Genomic DNA, 14,809 nt, shown 5'->3' on the forward strand with positions numbered 1-14,809 from the left:
TAGCAAAAAGATAGGATTATTTATTTATTTATTGTAATAAAAATCTTCATATGTCCATGAATATTTAAGAGAAATTTACGAAATTTAATGCAGCTATTACAAATAACCGAAGTAATCGATGCAAGCTTATTCCTTGATTGTCTGGCATAGGGTGTTCAAAAATACTTCTTTTCATTCATAAATTAATTTATTTTCTTCTGCTAAGTATGAGTTACTGCCTGAACTAAACAATTCTGAAGTTGCAAAACAAAATTTTAAATATTTCTTAAGATATTAAAAAAAAAAAAAAAATCTAAAACTGCAAGTGTCTTTTCCATTATTGTAGGGTAGTGTATGTATATATATCTATACATAATAATAAAAGCGGCTGTGTGTGTGTGTGTGTCTGTAATCACAATATATCGCCCCAGAAGCCTCGCCCGGGCACGAAACTCGGCCCATAATTGTGTTTTGACATAATGAAGAAGTATTTTTTTTCTTTTTCAAAAATTTTGATTAGTTATTTAGTTATCAGTCATTTTGTAAGTCTATGCTTTTCGTCTGCTTTTTCGTCTTCAAAGAGCCATATTCAAAAAACTATTAAAAAATGCATATACTTTTCCCCACTCTTATAAATGTATGCTAATGCGAACCTCACAATTGAAATATTAATTTTCGACAACTTAAACCAATAATATACGAAGGAATTAATAATTTAATTGTAAAGTTCGCATTAGTTTACATTTATTAAAGTGGAGAAAAGTTTAACTTTTGTATTAAAAATGTGGCAACATATTCGATACGTAAATAGAACGCTTCGCTTTGATATATTTGTCGCTGTTCATAATTGTTATAATAAGTTTTTCTTCTTCTTTCCACGCTCTTTTTTTTTTTTCTTAAGCGAAGACGATAATTTTTATAGCGATATTGTAGTACTTTGTACAACTAAAAATTCTTTTCACAACACTTTAAAAATATTTACTTTATTTTCTTTATATATACAGAGAACAGTCGGCAAAGAATTCGATTAGGTTGAAAAACATTTCGCTAAAAAGGAACGAATTCCAAAAGAAAAAATAAACAACTTAAAGAATAAAAATGCTGATGCCAGCCAATTTTTTGAAAGTTAACTTAGAAATAACAAACCAAACGATGTTAAATAACAAACCAAACGATGTTAACAAAATGACGTAGAAAGCGCAACTAGATCAAAATTATACAAGCACAACTAGATCAAATTATAATACCTGAGTGCTTGACGTAACAGATATAGAAATAGAATTTGATACCATAAAAAATTATATAGAAATAGAAATTGATACCATAAAAAATTTATTCGTTTTCGTGTTCTTTTCATGTATTTAGCATTTTAGTTTTTTTTTTCTTAAGCGTTGTAGCTATATAATTTCAAACATCCTCAAGAGCTATAACACATCTGCAGCAGAACTGGATATGAAGACAAAATTGCAGGACAGGAACACTTCAATTGTCCACTAATCTTCAGATTACCAGCTATGTTTTAAAAAACTTTATTTGTGAAAACCTTCAGCGTGGCGGACAGATGGCCGCCTTAGGCGGCTAGTATATATATAAAGATGAAAATAAATATATCACAATTTAAGAATCTTTTTCACAAGAATACTATCATAACCTTTACACAGGCGCCAGAAGGCGAACGAAAAAGAGGCAGATCTATGCTAACTTTGAGAAAGCAAATAGAAAAAGAATGGAGGCAGGTGGAACGGACAGGTTGGTCTGATGTGCGATCGTATGCTGCTGACAGAATGGGCTGACGCAGGAAGCTAAGGGCCTTGTGAGCCATTGGCACGAAGAGGATAAGTAAATGATTTGCACATTTTAACTTCTGTTATAATTTTGAAAGGATTTTGCCCTTTTTTTCTCATTTAAAGATGAAATTGCAACCTATTTTTTTATTACTTTATTTTCTGTAAGGTTTCAGAAAATGCATAGTAAACGCGGTCACAATAATATATGTGCCATTTCGCTTCTTTTGTCATCGACTCTTAGTATTCATTTTATAACGAAATTATAAAAGATGCCTGATATACATAGTATTTTTTAAATCACTGCCTTAGTTTATATACTTAGAGTCAATCTTAAAAATTACATAAAATATAAAAATCTACTCATTTGAAATCGTCGATAAATATGTAAATGAAAAAGTTAAGTTAGTAAACGTTTCATCAGTCAAATAATATGTTGTTTGAATGAATTCTTGGGAATATGATTTTCTCTTATTTAAATATTAATTTTGTGGCTTTAAATTTCATTTTTGAAATATTTATCCTAAAAAAAAAGCAAGGGTAGTGTTTTTTAAAATCTTAAATATTCCTTACTCAATACATCATATAATGATCAATATACTTTTGATAAGTCCGAAAAAAGAAAGTCTTGAAGATTTAATTGTATTTTTTCTATGTGTGACTTTTTCTGCTTCAGAATTTTTTTTCTTTACTTTGTCTCTTTACTTTAATTTATTATTATTTTTTTTATTTTACAGATTACCAATGTGTTACAATATTTTTTGTCCAATTTATTACACCTAGTTTAAAGAGTTTAACAATTGTTGAAAGACATTAACATCTTTATTTGAAAAAATCATAGTGCAAAAAAGTGCTTTTAATGTGTAAGATATTTTAAGCACTAAACTGCTAAAATTTTTTATTGTTTTAAATTTGATCTTTACTTTTTTGTAAGATGTTTAGTTTCATTTTATAATTTTTTTATTTTACAAATTACTGATGTTTTACATTCTAGAATATTTTTTGTCATATTTATTATATCTAATTTAAAGAGTTTAACGATTGTTAAAAGATATTTAAGTTTGTTTTTGAAAAATCCATGTGAAAAAAAAAAGTATTTTTAATGTAAAAGATATTTTAATAATTAAACTGCCAAAAATTATTATTGTTTTAAATTTAATCCTTGCTTTGTAAGGTGTTTGGATTTAAATTTATTATTTTAAAAGTTTCCAATCTTTTACATTCTTGAATGCTTTTTGTCATATTTATTCTATCTAGTTTAAAGAGTTTAACGGTTGTTAAAGGATATAAAAAAAATTTTTTTTTGAAAAATTCTTAGTTAAGTGTTCCTAATGAGTTCTTATTGTAAGCACTCAACTGCTAAGAATTATTATTGTGTTAAATTTAATCTTTATTCAGAAGCCATTTCATTAATTAAAAAAAAAGTCAATAACAAAATTGTTTTAACCTTTGTTAAGTACATAAAGGAAACATTTGCTCCGTACATTTTTTTTATTTCATTCGATAATCTTCCTTTTTTAATGTCACTTCTATTTACGAGGGAGAAATATCGTTATGTACTAGGGCTAATGCAATAAACTATAGGGCCCATTCCTAGTGTTAAGTATCATAAATTTTGATTCAAACTATCCCAAGGTTAAGGTGAATCGATAAAGCGTGGGCGTAGCTGGAAGGGGACTGACTATTTTCAGCGTCCAGACATCCGAGACCCTAGTGTCTGAGGAAGTTACCGTCAGGTATCCCGGAGTTTAGGATCGATTTTTCTCTTTCTTCCCCTCTCCCCCTCTTATATAATTCGTTCTCCGATTCAATGTATCTAGTAGAAAACGTCTCTTGTTTTGCCAAATCAATAATGTTTTTTTTCCTTTTACTTAAATTTTCTTGATAGTGCTGCCAAGCGAAAACAGCGCTCGGAATTGAATCGTTTGAAAAATGAAAACACATTTTCTAATATAGTTTAATTTATGTATTTACAATTTTCTGCAAGAATTAATAAATTCTTTAAATTTAACAAATCATATATAAATATAAAACAGAATCTTAGAATTTTATAAATATAAATTATTTAACAGCGTTCGAAATTTTTAATTTTTTCGAGCAAACGATTTTTTTAAAATTACATTTTCGAATTTTCGATATCGTCTTTTCATTATCGATTATAGAATTTAGGTTTCCGAATAAAATGCAATCCACAGATTGTTTTAGAGAAATTGAAAGTCTTTTTCTCTTGAGTAAGCTAACAAAAACAGATTTGTTCTTTGAAACTAGTTTATCTCAAAATTTAAAATTTGGTTTCATAAAATACATTTGTTTATTACTTCATATACTTAAAAAATAAGGTACTGTTGGAATAATTTTGGTTGCGTTTTTTTTTTAATATTTTAAATAAATGAAGTATAATAAAATTATTTATTATCATTTTTCAAAAAAATTTGCATTTCGAAAATTAACAAGTTATTATTGCCACTTTCTGAATTTTTTTAACTACCCAAAATATTGGTAAGCTGATTCTGAATCATCTTGTTTGAATTTTTTAAAAGAATAAGATGAGTTGAGGTTATCCAATTTTCCGATTTGAGTTTGCTGACGCAATAGGCGGACTCGGTTGTACTGCTCCAAAATGGATGTTCATAAATTATGATGCACTTTTTTTTATCAGTATTTTTGACACTTTACTCCCTTTTTTCACAAATGTAAAGCTGTACCATAACCTCTTGTCACATTTCACATTACATTAAATCAACATATTTTAGCAGTTTAGTAACAAAACAGCTACAAACAATAATTCAAATTTTATTTTTAAATTTCATCTAAGTATTTAAATAAGATTTGTGAGGATAACACTAGTAATGATATGTGTAATTACTTTCAATACTATTAGATTTGTGTCATTACTTTAATGAAAATATTATAAAACAAATAATATAAAATATTCCTTTTGCGATAGTAAATATTTTTATTTAAATCAAAATGTGTGATGTCACATTTTTTGTTGCACCTCTCTTCCTCTCGTCAGAAACTGTCACAATTACACTCCCTCCCCTCCAAAGCGTGACATAATTTAAGGACGGCGCCAAACGCAAATGACATTCTTCTCATTAAAAGCGTGGTAAATGTCTGATGTTAAGAAAAAACATTTAGGTTACCTCGGGATCGAACGTATTTATTTCTTTAGATACTGAGGTTGAATAGAATAACATTCTAAGCTAACAAAATAAAATTATAAAAATAATTTTGTTCAATAGTAAGGGGATATCAAATTTGTTATAATGTAAAAATAAATGTTAGGCTTAATTGATTTTTGAAACCAATCACATATAAATATACAAGGAAATAATTTGTAACGATTTACTTTTTGGTATTGTTTTAAATTTTATTTAGAAAAAGAAAAAGGCTTGAAGGAATGATAAATGTTAAAAATGTTACCTCTTTTATTGTATTCAAATAGATTTCATACAAAAAGCTTCAGCTTGTTGAAGATGAAAACATACAAGAAAGTTGTTCAGTGTAATAGTTGTAAATCGTTAAAGTATTTGTGATAAGATTTTATTCTAAGGGGGTGATGATTAATTAATTGTCACGAGGGTATGATACGACACATATGGAACAAACTTTAAATAATGCGGAGGTAATTTTTTTCTCCCTCCTGGATTTGAGTTTAAAGTTGAATTGCAGAATTTTATGTTTCAATATTCTAAACTGAAAAATGCACTTTTGTTAACTTATTGCTTATTTCCTGAAAAACAATTTTGTCTTCAACAGTGGAGACAAGTGATGAATGAAAATGAAAATGGTGAAAAAAATGTGCGATAAGAATGTGAATGATAAGATAAATGAAAATGGTGAAAAAAATGTCATTATGTCTTACATTCATTATTTTGTTAAAACACGAATTAATAATCACTTTCAAATCCAAAAAATATGTAGCGGTCATGAAAGGATAATTTATAAAACTGTTCTGAATATTCAGTGAGTGAGTCACAAAGGTTAGAACATACCTGAATCATACTCTAATGTGAACAGCTCTTTCCCTTCCTACCTTTTCACCAAAGATTTTATTTTAATTGTAAAATTTTTTCTTCTTCAAATTTCTTCTTTCTTCTTCATTTCAAAGCTTTCAAACATTATAGAATTTATTTTAAAGTGGAATTTGTACAGGTTATAGTACCCTATATACCTGTTCGGACCCTATCCTATTTAAAAAAAATAGACTTTATAACTAATTTTTTGAATGATTGTTATCGTTGCAATTAAAATAGGAACGGCATAGCATTAGCTTTGCTTAAATTTTTTTATTAAAAAAAATCACATTTAAAGTAGCTTATTTTTCGAAAAACAAATATTTTTAAAATTACTGGTGTTCGAAAAGGTATCGCAAGTTTAATTTCGACAGCAAATTATAGCCTGTTCAGATTTCGCTTAAAATAAATATTACAACTTCTCAAAAATTTGATCACAGTTCTAACAATTTTGGAATAAAAAAATATTGCTAGGAAACTGAAGGGAATGAAAATGCTGTTGTCATCGGAATACTCTGGAGATGCATACTAACTCTAGTAATAGACTATAGCTACTGACGCGCGATTGAGCACAATTCTAACAATTCCGGAATATAAAATATTGCTATTCTCATCGGAATACCATCTAGATGCACACTGACTTTGGTAATACACTATAGCTACTGATACACGAATGATCACAGTTCTAACAATTTTGGAACATTAAATGTTGCTATGGAATTGCAGAAAATGAAAATGGTATTCTCATCGGAATACCATCTCTAGATGCACACTGACTTTGGTAATACACTATAGCTACTGATACGCGAATGATCACAGTCCTAACAATTTTGGAACATTAAATGTTGCTATGGAATTGCAGAAAATGAAAATGGTATTCTCATCGGAATACCATCTCTAGATGCACACTGACTTTGGTAATACACTATAGCTACTGATACGCGAATGATCACAGTCCTAACAATTTTGGAACATTAAATGTTGCTATGGAATTGCAGAAAATGAAAATGGTATTCTCATCGGAATACCATCTCTAGATGCACACTGACTTTGGTAATACACTATAGCTACTGATACGCGAATGATCACAGTCCTAACAATTTTGGAACATTAAATGTTGCTATGGAATTGCAGAAAATGAAAATGGTATTCTCATCGGAATACCATCTCTAGATGCACACTGACTTTGGTAATACACTATAGCTACTGATACACGAATGATCACAGTCCTAACAATTTTGGAACATTAAATGTTGCTATGGAATTGCAGAAAATGAAAATGGTATTCTCATCGGAATACCATCTCTAGATGCACACTGACTTTGGTAATACACTATAGCTACTGATACACGAATGATCACAGTCCTAACAATTTTGGAACATTAAATGTTGCTATGGAATTGCAGAAAATGAAAATGGTATTCTCATCGGAATACCATCTCTAGATGCACACTGACTTTGGTAATACACTATAGCTACTGATACACGAATGATCACAGTCCTAACAATTTTGGAACATTAAATGTTGCTATGGAATTGCAGAAAATGAAAATGGTATTCTCATCGGAATACCATCTCTAGATGCACACTGACTTTGGTAATACACTATAGCTACTGATACACGAATGATCACAGTCCTAACAATTTTGGAACATTAAATGTTGCTATGGAATTGCAGAAAATGAAAATGGTATTCTCATCGGAATACCATCTCTAGATGCACACTGACTTTGGTAATACACTATAGCTACTGATACACGAATGATCACAGTCCTAACAATTTTGGAACATTAAATGTTGCTATGGAATTGCAGAAAATGAAAATGGTATTCTCATCGGAATACCATCTCTAGATGCACACTGACTTTGGTAATACACTATAGCTACTGATACACGAATGATCACAGTCCTAACAATTTTGGAACATTAAATGTTGCTATGGAATTGCAGAAAATGAAAATGGTATTCTCATCGGAATACCATCTCTAGATGCACACTGACTTTGGTAATACACTATAGCTACTGATACACGAATGATCACAGTCCTAACAATTTTGGAACATTAAATGTTGCTATGGAATTGCAGAAAATGAAAATGGTATTCTCATCGGAATACCATCTCTAGATGCACACTGACTTTGGTAATACACTATAGCTACTGATACACGAATGATCACAGTCCTAACAATTTTGGAACATTAAATGTTGCTATGGAATTGCAGAAAATGAAAATGGTATTCTCATCGGAATACCATCTCTAGATGCACACTGACTTTGGTAATACACTATAGCTACTGATACACGAATGATCACAGTCCTAACAATTTTGGAACATTAAATGTTGCTATGGAATTGCAGAAAATGAAAATGGTATTCTCATCGGAATACCATCTCTAGATGCACACTGACTTTGGTAATACACTATAGCTACTGATACACGAATGATCACAGTCCTAACAATTTTGGAACATTAAATGTTGCTATGGAATTGCAGAAAATGAAAATGGTATTCTCATCGGAATACCNCTAACGATAGGATCAAACTGCATTGCTCATTAAAATTTCATGACAAGGTGGATTTTAGCTGAGCATGCAAGACTTTGTGAGAAGAAACCTTATAATTACCTAGTTTTAAGAGTATTTTCCCCTTGAGACTAGCTTTATTAAAGGATTTTTTTCACGCTTGAAAACTCTAAGTCAACCTCGATTTAAGGTTTTTATAAAAAAGGTTGTTTTCCAAGGTTTTGGACTAGGGTAATGTGCGTAGAATAGAGCAGATTGCCACAGATCTCGTTTTAAGGTTTGAAGATTTACACGTAAGCCGCATAACCAACCTTTTTAGGTTTACATTAAAAAGTTTTTGCTGAGTTAAAATAAACCATATTTTGCTATTTGGGATTTATTTTAAAAACTGTATAATGCAAAGTTGTTTATTCTTAGTTGCTTTTTTTTATACAATTTATAAAAAGTAAGATTCTCAAGGGCCCCCCGAGTGCCTGGGGCCCCTGGGCACTGCCCGGGTGTGCCCATGCGTAAAGACGGTACTGAGATGCATACTAACTTCGGTAATACACTATAACTACTGATACGCGAATGATCACAGTTCTAACAATTTCGGAATATTAAATGTTGCTATGGAATTGCAGGAAATGAAAATACTATTCTTATCGGAATACCATGGAAATGATAACTCAGGTAATACACTGTAGGTACTGATACCGGAGAGTTTATCCAAGAGAAACAAAGAACAGTTATTCTCTGATCTGTTAAAAGTTCTGTTAGTTTAGAAATGGCAATAGAAACTAATGACCTGATCATGCTCTTGAAAAGAAGTTGTTGTGGCGCATATATTTTTCTCAAGTATTGAATAATCATTAAAATTTAAAAATATGCGGGTAACAACTTTGTAACGCAGCAGAAATAAATCAATTTACTCGAGGGAAAGTAGTGAAATATACAAATAATTTCGCACGTGTGCTCTTAGTGCAATTTATTTATTTAATTAATTAATTAATTAATTTTATTTTTTAAATGAAGGTTTATCTGATTGTTTGTTTTATAAAGTGCTTTTGTCATTAAGAAAAACATCTTCTGGTTAAGGTAAAATGGAATGGGATCTTTAAATTTAAGAGCAAATAAAAAGTTTCGATATTCTTGGAAACTCAGTTCGTAGAATCTGAAGCAAGGAATCATTTAAATTATTTTTAAATTGTTACGTCATTTCGCCAGAGATAAATGCGAACGGTGCACAAATAACTCTTGACTTTGTGAAGCCATATACGCCGCATAAATGGACAGCGTTTGATATAGGTATATTAACGAAATGTCAGCATATGAGTCATTTTCTCCAGAAATAGTTTCATCAACGGGCGTATTGTGTCGCTAGGTGAATAAATTATCCAGTGCTGCCACTCACCTCCATCGATCAAATTCAGTTTCTAAAAATGAAGGAAAATGGATATCTGTTGCCTATGGTGAAACTCTGTGGAAGCGCATGCGCCGCAGACGATCGATTAGCAAACGAGAAGGTCAAGGAATCTACTTGGTTGGAAACTTCTCAAATATTCGAAAAGACAGCGATCTTCCAATTTGCGTTGAATAATTAATTTGTCAATTACTATTCCAAAAATACTAAATAAAGTGCAATTAATAAAACCGACTCTGGTATTAAAATGGAATCGCATTGAAAAAATAATTAAAAAAAAACTTAATTATGACTTTTATACTTCTTGTTTTAAATATAAATGTTTCAAATATTTTAAAATGATTCAAGAAATATAAATTGATTTTAATCACTACCAGTAAAATTAGAGAGGGTTATGGAGCATGTTAAGATGGGTATTTGTTTGTTAATGAACTACTATTAGAGGAATAGTCTGCGGTGTTATTAGAAATTTTTTAAAATCAAATTTCTCTTCGTTGCTCGGTAACGGAGAAGAGATTGATAAAATTCTTCGATTTTCCCTAGATACCCTCCCATGGCTGCCAGTTCCCTCAACAGATTTGTTTCAGAAGACAACAGATGAAATGCTTGCCGGTTGCTTGCAATCACTGTCTTTTGTGAGAGTCGAAAATTAGCCCTTTGCACTCGAAGTTTTTTCTACAATTTAAAAAAAAGGAAGAAAAAAGGGACTCAACCACTAAGAAACTACAAGACAAAACCAGCAGCTTGCGCAATTGCCATACAACTCTTAGAGACCATTAAATATTAAAGAGAAAAAAATTTTGACATTCAGAGTGTAAGGTAGTTTATGGTGACGGAGAGGCACCCTCGAGTGCAAAGCGTTAATATTAAGTGATAAGTAATCCGATTTTACTATTACAGAGATGTTTAAAAATGTTAAAGCAAATTTTCGTCTTTTTATGAAAGCCCATGAATTTTCAGATTCTTTTTTTTAAGAACTGTGATTACAGAATACTCAGGGCGAGTGGAAATTATCTAATCGAATTAAGCAAGATCTAATTTTTAAGCGAGAAAAGATGGTCAAATTATGACTTTTGTACACTATGCAATAGAACGAATGTTTATGAAAAGTTCTTCAGAGCTTCCATGGGTTGTTTTCCTCTTCTCGGTTCGGTTTGGTTCCTTCCTGCAAAAATGTTACGTAACTTATCTCATTTTCCTCAGGTGCTACTGCTCATCTGTTCCGTTACTGCTACCGGTGTTACTGTTCTACTAAGTGTTACTGTCTAAGTTATTATTCAAGATGCTCATTTAAACGCATATGTGTTATTCTAAATGTCGTAAACATCAGCCAAATCTAGAATTTCTAGGAAAATCTTGCTTAAAAGAATCTGTATTTTTATGTAGCTGCGGCCCATTACCAGTGCAATGTTTCACGCTAAACACTTTCTTTTCAATAATCTTGTAACTTGTAAGTTATGACCGTTTAGTCCAGAATATTCACAGAAAGTTTAAGTGTTAATTTCAAGCTTCAAGAAAGTATTGTTTTTGAAAAATATTTAAGAGAACTTAGTAGAAAATATTTGAATTTGAAACAAAGTATAAAAATAAAAAGTTCTTGCTTATAAAATGGTCTTATCCCTTGCAAATCTTAGAAATTTTAAATTTTAACAAAAAGTTTGTAAATGTTTTTACATTGCATTGTTAAAAAAGAATCATGATTGATTTCGCCTATTTCATCAGAAGAGTTGAAATGAAATGTTTTTGTGAGAAATGCCTTAACATTATTTTGAAGTTATGTCATTATTTTATGTAGTTATACTTACCTCTTAAGTCAATAAATCGTCATAGTTTTTCCCCCATTTATTTCCTAAAACTTAATTCCAAAGATAGAAGAATGCATGCCTATTTATTTAATCCATATCAGAGTTTGCTAAATTGAAATTCTTATGTCATTTTCTTTGTTTTTGGTGACTTGATACTTTCAGTATATTGCTCCACAAAATTATATTTAAGAAAGAACACTTTTGCTGTGAAAAATCTCTACAGCTAATTATTTTGTTTTTAAACTGCGTTAAAAAGCAACTGCTCTAAACAAATTATGAAAAAATGTAGAATGCAGTAGCAGAAAACCATAGCCTCAATTATTTTATTTATAACAAATAACGAAGTTAACGAAAGTAGTTAACGAAATAAATGTTTTACTAATAAATGTAAATAACACTTACTGAATGAAAAGAATTGAGAATTGTGATAAATACCCAGTTTTGCATAGTTTCAATTTTAGAATAATTATTTGCTAATCAGTCAAGATATCATTAAGTAAAAATAAGAATACTGAATGCAAAGTTAAGCTTTTCTGTGGTGGTCGATGTTTGTTGTGGTCAATTGTTCAAAATGGCATCGAGATCCTTGATATACATCAAAGTAAGTTAATGTTTCTTGACAGCTTACACTACAAATGAGAATTGGGAAGTTTTAAATTGACAAGTCTAGTACTGATTAAATATGTTAGAAAAGAAAATACATTTGGGTGTAAAATTTACTGGATCCTGCTTTATCTAAGACGTTCAAGAGTCTTAAATATGCCTAAAAAAGTAAGCTATTAGCCTTCATAATACTAAAAATTCATAAAAAAAAAATCAAAATTTAGTAGTTAGATAACGTTTCTTGACAGCATACACTACAATTGAGAATTGGGAAGCTTTAAATTGACAAGTCTAGTACTGTTTAAATATGTTAGAAAAGAAAATACATTTGAATGTAAAATTTACTGGATCCTGATTTATCTAAGACGTTTAAGAGTCTTAAATATGCCTAAAAAAGTCGGCCATTAGCCTTTATTATACTGAAAAAATTTATGAAAAACTGAAATTTAGTAATTTTACTTGTGCGATAGTTTTTTTTGTTGTTTTTAATCAAAATGCTTTTTGCTATTGGTATTAAAATTATCGTTGTCCAGTTAATTATGACCCTTGTTAATATGAATTACAAAGTATTAAAAAAAAATTGTGCAAAAAAAAAAAAGTGTTATGGGTTAGGATACTTTTAGAAATCAACAACGCGTTTGCGTCGAAGGAGTATTATTATTGTATATTAATGTTACTTTATGGAACACAATTGTTATTATTATTAGCCTTTTTATAATATTTTGAATGATTTCGAAGAATCTTAAAGTTGTCAGAAACTTTTTTAGAAGATTTCGTTTAGTAAGAACTACTATAATTCATGAATGAAAATGAATCAAAAAACAAAATTACCACCTCCAAAAACTGATTGAATGTTCATTAAATTAAAGAGATAGATCGCTTTAACCCCGTAACTTAATCTTTAGGCTATAGAAAATGCTTTGAGCATTTTTGCTCGCTGAGTGAATTGGCTATAAATCCATTTAAATAACTTGTGGCATTTTACAGGAAAATTTCTTTTTCTTTTGTCACTCGTATGTCAATTAGATTTTTAGCATTTAGTCAGAAATAGATAAAAACACGCTGAAACCTAGTTCTGCCTTGATTAAAATTTCTGCCTTAAAAAATATGAAATTAAAATTAATATATTTTAAGGCAGAAAATTTTGACTTTTTTGCAATTTAAATATTTTTGTTAGAAAACAAATCTACTTGAGAACCAAATTATTTTAGATCTATGGCATAAAAGTATAATTACAAATTCTAAAATGTATCAAAAGGAATTTTTTTTTTGTTATTTAAACTTAAAGAAAATTTGGGTTAGGCATTTCGTAGAGTACTATATTATTCTTATAAGTAAGAATTACGCATAAAAACCAATACTTATTGATGTTATTTTACTCTTCATGCATAAAATTAATAATCCCTTATTCAATAATTAAAAATCTTTTTTTCAAGAATCATTAAGAAATCAATAGTTCAATTTATGAAAAAAAAAAAAAATACAAACAACCGTCTATATCAAAGCAAAACTTAAAAAACAATTATCACGATTTTATATTCATACTTTTATAAATTACATTCTTTAATTAAAAAATACTGTCATATTGTGACAATAGGTTATAAACCATATAGTTTAAAAATATTTTAAAGTATTGTTTTATCGAAAAAATAAGGTCTACATTAAAGAACAAATAATTTACATTCAAATGCTCCAATTTCAAAAAGTTTATGGCAGGGCGTATTCATACATGCCCCTTTCATTAAAAGAAAAAGCTTAAGTATTTTGTTTGAACATAATTTTTATGAGCATGAGTCTCAGTTAAACGTTTCAGAACTCCTAAGAGGGGTAGAGTGCATCCTGACGACTCGAAATCATATAGCAATGCGGGGTCGGAAATGCTTTCCAGGCGGTAGATGGCGTTGTACGAAAGTTCCGAGCTTTCCAGTGCGTTGGCCTCCTCGGTCACCCGACCTATCATGTCATATGATAGGTCGGGTGACCTATCATATGACATGACAGGGGTGACACTGGTTAGTGTCACCCCTGTTGACAATACTGAGGAGCTGGTGGCAAGAATTGCAGTAGCTGCCGGAGAAATTCGAGATATGCCTGGAGAATTGCAGAATGTTCGGATGTCCATGCGCCGGAGATGTGAGGTGTGCATTGGCAGAAACTTCGAACACTTACTTTGACCCATGTACCTTATGCTTTTTTCAATGTATTATTAAAACGATTTTTCACTTACGGTCTCTTTTCTTTATGGTGCTTCTGTGTACATCACCTCTTCAGGAAAGCATTTCCAACCCCACATTGCTATATGATTTCGAGTCGTCAGGATGCCCCCTACCCCTCTTAGGTGTTCTGAAACGTTTAAATGAGACACCCTGTATAATTTTGTAATACTTTCAAACTATTTCGTAATTAAACTCGAGAAATGAAAATTTTGAAGTAATATTAATTAGCTAAGAATTCGTGAACAAAAATGTTCCGAATCTCTACTGTCAAGGTATGCTTAGTGCTTTCCAACTATTTTTTGCTGAAAAATAATTTATCGATGTCACTAAGTAATTTTCTAAAATGGTACTATTCTAATTCTTCAAAAATTTATAGCTTAATATAACATAAGCTTTGAATTGAGATCTAATAAGAATTAATATTTTTGTATTGATATATTTTTTTAAAATATCACTTCAATTTGTGATTAAGTATACT

The 14,809-nt window shown here is 30.1% G+C and overlaps 1 protein-coding gene across 1 annotated transcript in view; it reads left to right on the top strand.

Moving 5' to 3' along the window:
- Positions 1–14,809, top strand: part of LOC107441924 (GATA zinc finger domain-containing protein 14) — a 214,804-nt gene that overhangs the window by 83,135 nt on the left and 116,860 nt on the right. The gene's annotated exons all lie outside the window — the stretch shown is intronic.

This window comes from Parasteatoda tepidariorum, chromosome 4 (assembly GCF_043381705.1).
Source record: "Parasteatoda tepidariorum isolate YZ-2023 chromosome 4, CAS_Ptep_4.0, whole genome shotgun sequence".
NCBI lineage: Eukaryota > Metazoa > Arthropoda > Arachnida > Araneae > Theridiidae > Parasteatoda > Parasteatoda tepidariorum.